This window comes from Anolis sagrei, chromosome 12, assembly GCF_037176765.1.
Source record: "Anolis sagrei isolate rAnoSag1 chromosome 12, rAnoSag1.mat, whole genome shotgun sequence".
Lineage (NCBI taxonomy): Eukaryota > Metazoa > Chordata > Lepidosauria > Squamata > Dactyloidae > Anolis > Anolis sagrei.
Window position 1 is genome coordinate 13,227,008 of NC_090032.1, and position 9,767 is coordinate 13,236,774.

Below are 9,767 nucleotides of genomic sequence, written 5' to 3' on the forward strand. Positions count from 1 at the left end.
GATCATTTATTTATTTATTTATTTATTTGGGGTTCTTGTACCCCGCCCTTCTCACCCCGAAGGGGACCCAGGGCGGCTTACAGCTGCAAGGCGCACTTAGACGCCTGCTACACAACAATCATCACAAAAAAAAAATAACAGTACAAATTCCCACAATTCAACATTATCCAATAAAATCAGTAAAATGATAAAATCAGTAAAAACAATACAAACCTGGATCTTCCTCCTACCCATCAGTGTACAATTAACTCAAAGATCTGTTTTGGTTCCATTTCGACAATCCTGCCGATCTTACACATCTGATTGTCTTATTTGGTTGTCATTGTCTAATTGCCTGGTTGCCCAAAGGCCTGGTTCCACAGCCATGTCTTCACCCTCCTCCTGAAGGAGAGGAGGGTTGGTGCTGTTCTGATTTCCCCCGGGAGTGAATTCCACAGGTGGGGGGCCACCACTGAGAAGGCTCTGCTTCTCGTCCCCACCAGCCTCACTTGGAAGTTCTAGAGCAGCGTTTCTCAACCTGGGGGTCGGGACCCCTGGGGGGGGGTCACGAGGGGGTTTCAGAAGGGTCACCAAAGACCACCAGAAAACATAGTATTTTCTATTTATCATGGGAATTCTGTGTGGGAAGTTCAGCCCAATTGGTCCAGATCTATCATTGTTTGATAGATCTATCATTGTTTGAGTCCACAGTGCTCTATGGATGTATGTGAACTACAACTCCAAAACTCAAGGTCAATGCTCACCAAACCCTTCCAGTATATTCTGTTGGTCATGGGAGTTGTGTGTGCCAAGTTAGGTTCAATTCCATTGTTGGATGCTCTTTGATTGTTGGTGAACTACAAATCCCAGCAACTACAATTCCCAAATGTCAAGGTCTGTTTTCCCCAAACTCCACCAGTGTTCACATTTGGGCATATTGAATATCTGTGCCAAGTTTGGTCCAAATCCATCATTGTTTGAGTCCACAGTCCTCTCTGAATATAGGTGAACTACAAGTCCAAAACTCAAGGGCAAAGCTCAAGGGCAATAGATAGATAGATGGATAGGTAGATGATAGGTAGACAGAAGATAGGTAGGTGGATAGGGTTCTGTCCTAATTGTCTCAGCTTATGTGCCCAAATAGCCAATAGCAGTTGTCCTAAGCCATGAAGAAGAACTTCCTGACTGTGAGAGCCGTTCAGCAGTGGAACAGGCAAGATTCTGGAAACGATGGTTAAGGAAGTGGTCTGCAAACACTTAGAAACAAATGCGGTCATCGCTAATAGTCAACATGGATTTATCAAAAACAAGTCATGCCAGACTCATCTGATCTCTTTTTTCGATAGAATTACAAGTTGGATAGATGCAGGGAATGCCGTGGATGTGGCGTACCTGGATTTCAGGAGGGCCTTTGACAAGGTCCCCCATGAAACTAGTCCAATGTGGGCTAGGCAAAACTACGGTGAGGTGGGTCTGGAATTGGTTAAATGGACGAACCCAGAGGGTGCTCACCAATGCTTCCTCTTCATCTTGGAAAGAAGTGACAAGTGGAGTGCCACAGGCTTCCGTCCTGGGCCCGGTCCTGTTCAACATCTTTATCAATGACTTAGATGAAGGGTTAGAAGGCAGGATCATCAAGTTTGCAGACGACACCAAATTGGGATAGCCAATACTCCAGAGGACAGGAGCAGGATTCAAAACGACCTTGACAGATTAGAGAGATGATTGGCCAAAACTAACAAAATGAAGTTCAACAGTGACAAATGGAAGATACTCCACTTTGGCAGGAAAAACGAAATGCAAAGATACAAAATGGGGGACGCCTGGCTCGAGAGCAGTACGTGTGAAAAAGATCTTGGAGTCCTCGTGGACAACAAGTTAAACATGAGCCAACAATGTGATGTGTCGGCAAAAAAAGCCAATGGGATTTTGGCCTTCATCAATAGGAGCCTAGTGTCTAGATCTAGGGAAGTAATGCTACCCCTCTATTCCGCTTTGGTTAGACCACACCTGGAATATTGTGTCCATTTCTGGGCACCACAATTCAAGACAAGCTGGAATGTGTCCAGAGGAGGGCGACTAAAATGATCAAGGGTCTGGAGAACAAGCCCTATGAGGAGCGGCTTAAGGAGCTGGGCATGTTTAGCCTGAAGAAGAGAAGGCTGAGAGGAGATATGATAGCCATGAATAAATATGTGAGAGGAAGCCACAGGGAGGAGGGAGCAAGCTTGTTTTCTGCTTCCCTGGAGACTAGGATGCGGAACAATGGCTTCAAACTACAAGAGAGGAGATTCCATCTGAACACGAGGAAGAACTTCCTGACTGTGAGAGCCGTTCAGCAGTGGAACTCTCTGTCCCGGAGTTTGGTGGAGGCTCCTTTTTTGGAAGCTTTTAAACAGAGGCTGGATGGTCATCTGTCAGGGGTGATTTGAATGCAACATTCCTGCTTCTTGGCAGGGGGTTGGACTGGATGGCCCATGAGGTCTCTTCCAACTCTTTGATTCTATGATTTGATCCTAGAGAGAAATCACAACCAGCTCTCACTGCCCCAGATGATGGAAAGGGCAGCTTTGCTGAGTCTGCATTGGGGATGGAGCAAATGGGAGAAGGTTCCTTTGCATGTGCATCCATGGGCATTTGCAGGGCAGAGAGTGCCCTGAGCATAGTCTATTTCCCTCCTGCACATTGTATTGATAGGTTGCTGGTGGCGTCTGGTCGGATTGATGAGGAACAGGATCGACAAGCATGTACTTCAACTTGTAGTAATTAGAAACGCTGCTAGCAGGGATATGAATGTGTGTGGCGGAGCGGGGGAAATGCAGGAGAGCCGTTCATAGGATCGATGCATTGGAAAATCTCTTCCATGCATTGTGCACGCTTGGGTCTTTCTAGTTGACGTGAACAAATAATTAACGGAGTAATTATTTACGGAGTAATTAACTGGCCAACACACATTTGGGTGCCTCAAAGGTTAGCCTGTCTCTGGGTATATTTGACCTGCTGATTTCTAAAATGGCACCAGTTTCCCCCTGTCAGCTTTAGAACATATGCCATCTACCCCATAATGTTGTTGTTCATTCGTTAAATTGTCTCCGACTCTTCGTGACTTCATGGACCAGTCCACGCCAGAGCTCTCTGTCGGCCGTCACCACCCCCAGCTCCTTCAAGGTCAGTCCAGTCACTTCAAGGATGCCATCCATCCATCTTGTCCTTGGTCGGCCCCTCTTCCTTTTGCCTTCCACTTTCCCCAGCATAATTGTCTTCTCTAGGCTTTGCTGTCTCCTCATGATGTGGCCAAAGTACTTCCACTTTGTCTCTAGTATCTTTCCCTCCAGTGAGCAGCCGGGCTTTATTTCCTGGAGGATGGACTGGTTGGATCTTCTCGCAGTCCAAGGCACTCTCAGAACTTTCCTCCAACACCACAGCTCAAAAACATTGATCTTCCTTCGCTCAGCCTTCCCTAAGGTCCAGCTCTCACATCCGTAGGTTACTACAGGGAATACCATGGCTTTGACTAGGTGGATCTACCCCATAATAGTCACCCATAATAAACCCATAAGAAATTAGAGCGAATGCAGCCTATCCAATGCAATTTTCTGAATCAACACTCCATATAACTCTAGGAACTGCCCTAAAAACCAAGGCACAAAGAATTATGTTTTGTTTGGCTGTGTTGTTGTTGTTATTAAATAAATAAATAAATAAATAAATATAATATTAACATTAAGTTAATATTATAGTAATATCAATTAATGTTATATTATCATTATTAATAAGACCGTTTTATTGTTTTAATGATCGTTTTATTGCTCATGGATGTATTTTAATTTGATTTATGTCTAATTGTAGTGTTTAATTGTAATTGTTTGTACTGGCATTGATTTTTTGCCACTACTTATGTGTAAAACGCTTTGAGACCCCCTTGGGGTGAGAAAAGTGGTATACAAATACTGTAAATAATAAATAAATAAATAATCATTAATATTAATACAATATTATTAGTATGAATCATATATTAATATTATAATTATTAATATTACTATTAATATATTATATTAATATGGAGCCCCGGTGGTGCAGTGGGTTAAAGCACTGAGCTGCTGAGCTTGTTGACCGAAAGGTCGCAGGTTCGATTCCGGGGAGCGGCGTGAGCTTCTGCTGTTAACTCTAGCTTCTGCCAACCTAGCATTTTGAAAACATGGCGGGAAAGTAACAGTGCGCCATGCAGTCATGCCGGCCACATGACCTTGGAGGTGGTCTATGGACATCGCCGGCTCTTTGGCTTAGAAATGCAGATGAGCACCACACCCTAGAGTCAAACTGGACTTAATTTCCGGGGACAACCTTTACCTTTTATTAATATAAAGCAAGGTGCATCTATACCAGACATTGGCAAACTGTTAGGAATTGTGGGAGTTGAAGTCCAAGACACCTGGAGGGCCAAAGTTTGCACATGCCTGTAGAACTGATGCAGTTTTGACACTGCCATGCATGGCTCAATGCTATGGAATCGTGGAAGATGTACTTTGGGACTATTTAGCACAATGTTTCTCAACTTTGACGTTGGGACCCCGGGGGGGGGGTGAGGGGCTGTCAGAGGGGTCACCAAAGAACACCAGAAAACATAGTATTTCCTGTTGGTCATGGGGGTTCTGTGTGCCAAGTTTGGTTCAATTTCATCATGGGTGGAGTTCAGAATGCTCTTTGATTGTGGGCGAACTATAAATCCCAGCAACTACAACTACAACTCCCAAATGACAATATCAATCCCCCCCATCCCACCTGTTGGAATCCCAGACACCTTAAAGGGCCAGATTCAAAAGTGGCTTCAAAACAGAGTTTATTAAAACAAAAGAAAAAGGACGCAGAGGTACTTAAATGCAGTGCCACTGGTCAAAACTCAAGAAACAAACCAGACCTGGTCCAAAAAGGTTAACAGAAATATAATCCAGATTAACTGGATGCAAAAGAAACGAATCAAACAAAGCCCTCTGAGGCAAAACAAAAAGGCACAGTACACAAATGGTTAACAAAAAGGAAGGGCAGCAGGAAGAGAAGCGTCGTCAGCCGAAGTCCAGGGTTGAAGCAGGAGGAATCCGAAACAGCGCTGCTCCAGTGTCCGCAGAAGCAGCATCTTTAGGAAAACCGGTCCAGGAAGGGAGAAGTCCACACTCACGAGAAGCCGATCCGGGTCAATAACACACAAACGATCAGAAGGTCCAAACTGCAGATCCTAAACCAACGCCAAACACGAAACAGGCAGCAACAAGTCTACAAGAATCTTTTCCAATACACAGCACCCAACACACGAACGCTCATCAACACCTTGCCTTCTGCAAGGACCCATCACCCCTGAACCCACTTCTATTTACAAATCATCATCAGAAGATGAACTGACCACCACCCCATCATTATCCCCCGCACCTGCTCCCAGCTCTTCACGTGAATTCCCTTGTCCTTCCCTCCAATTCTTCCATCTCCTGTCAAGCCTTAGGTTCCCCCAAGACAATTCAAAGTGCTGGTTTTGACCTACAAAACCCTATACGGTTCCGGCCCAGTGTATCTGTCCGAATGGATCTCCCTCTACGTCACACCTCGGAGTTTAAGATCTTCTGGGGAGGCCCTGCTCTCGACCCCGCCTCTATCACAAGTGAGATTGGCGGGGACGAGGAGCAGGGCCTTCTCAGTGGTGGCCCCTCATCTGTGGAATTCACTCCCTGGGGAAATTAGATCAGCGACATCCCTCCTTTCCTTTAGGAAAAAATTGAAAACATGGATTTGGGACCAGGCATTTGGACATTCTGGCAGATAAAGAAAGGACTTCGACGACTGACAGGAATTGACAAGTGGAATGGAACTATGGAATTCTGAAAGACGAACGCTGAGCTTGAGATTAGTTTTATTGATTGTGTTATTTACCAATTGTTTTTAACTGTGATAATTGCTTAACTGCTGTTTTATACGTGTGTGTATTCTGTGTAGGCATCGAATTGTGCCTTTTTTTGGTAAGCCGCCCTGAGTCCCCCCTCGGGGGTTCAGAAGGGCGGGGTAGAAGTACTCGAAATAAATAAATAAATAAATAAATAAATAAAATAAGACTCAGTTGGATCCCCTGATTGCCAGTCTTCACCCCCAGAGAACCCCATGAAGGCATCACTAGTTGTTGGCTCCTCACAAATAGCTTGCACTTCTCTTATCTTAGTCCAATCTATGGTGGCTCCTTCTTCTCCTTCACTCATTGACCCATCATCCCCCAAAATGCTTCAAATGACTCCTCATCTGTAGGTGCTGTAAATATGTCCCGGATCCTCTTTCTCTGCTGCTCATCATCAGATTCCTGCTCCCGAGGAACCCCTTTCCCCCTTCTGGCACCCATACTACTAGGTTCTTGTGGGTTTTTTCGGGCTATAGAGCCATGTTCTAGAGGCATTTCTCCTGACGTTTCGCCTGCATCTATGGCAAGCATCCTGTTGGAAGTAGGAGCCCTCTCAGTCCGGTCATAGCTAACTTCTACATGGAACACTTTGAAGAACAAGCCCTGGAAACAGCAACCAAAAAGCCCACGATATGGTTCAGATATGTGGATGACACCTTCACCATTTGGAGCCATGGAGAAGAAGAACTCAACAGGTTCCTGGACCATCTTAACAGCATCCACCCAAACATCCAGTTCACCATGGAAAAAGAAAATGAAGGAAGACTGCCTTTTCTAGATGTCCTAGTCATCTGCAAACCAGATCAACAATTGGGTCACACCGTCTACAGAAAACCCACACACACAGATAGATATCTACATAAAAACTCCAACCATCATCCAAGTCAAAAAAGAAGCCCCATTAAAGCCTTGGCAGACCGTGCAAAAAGAATCTGGGAAGCCCACCTCCTCCAAGATGAACTGAATCACCTCAACTGGGCTCTCCAGGCCAATGGAGACTCCACCTCAGACATCAGAAGAGCTGCAAGACCAAGAACAAGCCACGAGAGTAAAGATGAAGACCCACCCAGAGGAAAAGTGTTCCTGCCATACATCAAGGGAACCACTGACTGCATAGGGAAGCTGATGAGGAAACACAACATACAAACAATCTACAAACCCACCAAGAAAATCCAACAAATGCTACGTTCAGCAAAGGACAAGAGGGATCCTCTCACCTCTGCAGGAGTCTACCGTATACCATGCAGCTGTGGACAAGTCTACATAGGGACCACCAAATGCAGCAGCATTGCCCAAACACGAATCAAGGAGCATGAAAGGCACTGCAGACTACGTCAACCAGAGAAGTCAGCCATAGCAGAGCACCTGAGGAACCGGCCTAGACACAGCATATTATTTGAGAACACAGAAATGCTGGACCACACCAACAACCACCATGTCAGACTACACAGAGAAGCCATTGAAATCCACAAGCATGTGGACAATTTCAACAGAAAGGAAGAGACCATGAAAATGAACAAAATCTGGCTACCAGTATTGAAAAACTCTAAAATTAGAACAGCTAAACAACAGAGAGGAAAAAACCAGGCACAGATTAACACCTCCCAGCAACAAATTTTCCCAGGCTCAGGCAGGCCTTCAAATGCTAATGAATGTGATCAGCTAAACATTCACACCTAACTGCAGCAGGGAAGAGCTCCTTGCCCCACCCCAGCCATTCCACAGATATATAAACCCATTTTTCCTACTTCCAACAGACCTCACTCCCTCTGAGGATGCTTGCCATAGATGCAGGCGAAACGTCAGGAGAAATGCCTCTAGAACATGGCTCTATAGCCCGAAAAAACCCACAAGAACCTAGTGATTCCAGCCATGAAAGCCTCCGACAACCCATACTACTGTTTGTAACGTTACTCACAGGCTCTACTACAACACCACCAGTATTCAAATTTGGGTGTTATCGGGTTTTTGTGCCAAATTTGGTCCAGTGAATGAAAATACATCTTGCATATCAAATGTTTGCCTTGTGATTCAGCAAAATGACAGTTATGAAGTACCAATGAAAATAATGTTATGGTTGGAGGTTGAGAACCACTGATTTAGCAGATCACGCTGGCTGTAACATGGACGTCCCAAAGGCTCGATGGTGTCCAGGGTTTGGACAGTGTGCACAACATGCATGCTGCCACTTGCGCACTGTTGTGCTCAGCTTCAGTCCCAGTGAGTCATTTCAAGGTTGTTGTCTCGGAGGGGATTTTCTGACCAGCTATTTATCGGCTGCTTTGGGGATTTGGCCATGGGACTGCAGGCGCAGCAGCTGCGGCGTAGGAGGGGGATGTTCTCCTCAAGTCTTTAAAATGGGCCACAGAGAGATTCTCCCGGGAAGCATGTCGACCTGAGCCGGAGTCGCCGTGTGGGCAGCAGGAGGCTCTTGGGCGCTTTAATTCGGAGAGAGAAGGAAGAGATGTCTTGTCCTGCGGAAGAGTGACACGAGGACTCCTCTGTGGGCTTAGCAGGTCGATGCAAAATGCCATCTTAGTAGAACACAAGCTGAGCATGAGCATGTGGTGCGGCGGCTCAAAAGGCCAGTGTGATTCTAGGCTGCATCGGTAGGAGGATCATGTCTAGAGCTGGCATGGACTACATCCTAGCACACCCTGCTAGGAGGACTGGCTGCCTGGAGATGGAAGGAAGGAAGGAAGGAAAGGAGGAAGAAAAGAGAGGAAGGAGGAGGATGGAAGGAGAAAGAGGGAGAGAGGGGAGGAAGGAGGAAAGGGGGAAGGAAGGAAGGGAAGGATGAAGGGAAGAAAGGATAAAGGAAAGGGAGAAAGAAAGACAAAAGGGAAGGAAGGATGAAAGAGTGGAAGGATGGAAGGAGAAAGAGGGAGGAAGGGAAGGAGGGAGGAAAAGGGGAAGGAAGAAAGAGGGAGAAGGAAGGAAGAAAGGGAAGGGTGAAGGAAAGAAAGGATAAAAGAAAGGGAGAAGGAAGGAAAGACAAAAGGGAAGGAAGGATGAAAGAGTGGAAGGGAAGGATGGAAGGGGAAAGAGGGAGAGAGGGAAGGAGGGAGGAAAGGGGGAAGGAGGAAAGAAAGGGAGAAGGAAGGAAGGAAGGGAAGGATGAAGGGAAGAAAGGATAAAGGAAGGGGAGAAGGAAGGAAGGAAGGAAGGGAAGGATGAAGGGAAGAAAAGATAAAGGAAAGGGAGAAGGAAGGAAAGAAAAGGGAAGGTATGAAGGATGAAAGAGTGTAAGGGAAGGATGGAGGGAGAAAGAGGGAGAGAGGGAAGGAGGGAGGAAAGGGGGAAGGAGGAAAGAAAGGGAGAAGGAAGGAAGGAAGGAAGAAAGAAAGAAAGGGAAGGATGAAGGGGAGAAAAGATAAAGGAAAGGGGAAAGGAAGGAAGGATGAAAGAGTGGGAGGGAAGGATGTTAGGAGAAAGAGGGAGAGAGGGAAGGAGGGAGAAAAGGGGTAAGGAGGGAAGAAAGGGAGAAGGAAGGAAGGAAGGAAGAAAGAAAGGGAAGGATGAAGGGAAGAAAGGATAAAGGAAAGGGAAAAGAAAGGAAGGATGAAAGAGTGGAAGGGAAGGAGGGAAGGAGAAAGAGGGAGAGAGGGAAGGAGGGATGAAAGGGGGAAGGAGGAAAGAAAGGGAGGAGGAAAGAAGGAAGGAAAAAAGAAAGAACGGGAAAGATGAAGGGAAGAAAGGATAAAGGAAAGGGAGAAGGAAGGAAAGACAAAAGAGAAGGAAGGATGAAAGAGTGGAAGGGAAGGATGGAAGGGGAAAGAGGAAGAAAGGGATGAAAAAGACAAGGAAGGGACGGAAGAAAGGGAGGAAGGAAAGAGATGGAAGGAAAGAAAGG

The 9,767-nt window shown here is 45.9% G+C and overlaps 1 protein-coding gene across 1 annotated transcript in view; it reads left to right on the forward strand.

Moving 5' to 3' along the window:
* IGSF9 (immunoglobulin superfamily member 9) overlaps positions 1-9,767 on the forward strand; it is a 121,248-nt gene that overhangs the window by 40,959 nt on the left and 70,522 nt on the right. The window lies entirely within an intron of this gene.